The 651-nt window shown below is 63.7% G+C and overlaps 1 pseudogene; it reads left to right on the plus strand.

Annotated features, from left to right (window-relative positions):
- The first annotated feature begins 287 nt into the window (after window positions 1-287).
- On the plus strand, window positions 288-426 carry LOC147991995 (small nucleolar RNA Z247; annotated as a pseudogene).
- The last annotated feature ends 225 nt before the right edge of the window (window positions 427-651 follow it).

Genomic DNA, 651 nt, shown 5'->3' on the forward strand with positions numbered 1-651 from the left:
AGACTTCTGAGCCCAACCCTCTCCACCCGCTTTGGGTCAAGGAGGACCAACAGGTGCTCGGCTATTTGCTGAGTACGCTGTCCAGGGAGGTCTTGGTCGCGGTCACCGCGATCACCACGGCGCGTGAACTTTGGTTGGCTCTGGCGGGCATGTTCTCGTCCCAATCCCTCAGCCGCGTCAACAACATCCGAACTGCGCTTATCAACGCGCAGAAGGGCAACCAGTCCGTTGCCTCCTACTTCGCCTCCCTCCGCGGCCTCGCTGATGAGCTCGCCGCTGCCGGCAAACCCACCCAGGACGACGAGTTGATCTCGTACATCCTCCATGGGCTGGACGTCGACTACCATCCGCTCGTCTCCGCCCTCGATGCCCGCGTCACGCCTGTCACCCTCGATGAGCTCTATGCCATGCTGAGCAACTTCGATCAGCGCATGGCTCAATTTCATGGCTCCTCCAGCGGCTACAAGTCCTCGGCCAACGCCGCATCTCGCGGTCGTGGTCGCGGTCGTGGCTCTCGCCGCACCAAAGGGCGGCCTGGCGGCACCATCAACGGTGGTGGATCCTCCAACTCCCGCGGCGGCCGCTCCCCCAACTCCAAACCTCGCCGTGGCGACAGCTTCGCCAGGTCTCGTCCGGATGCCCCTCGCTGTC

This window comes from Triticum urartu, chromosome 1A, assembly GCF_056163025.1.
Source record: "Triticum urartu cultivar PI428250 chromosome 1A, HENAU_Tu73, whole genome shotgun sequence".
In the NCBI taxonomy this organism is placed as follows: Eukaryota; Viridiplantae; Streptophyta; class Magnoliopsida; order Poales; family Poaceae; genus Triticum; species Triticum urartu.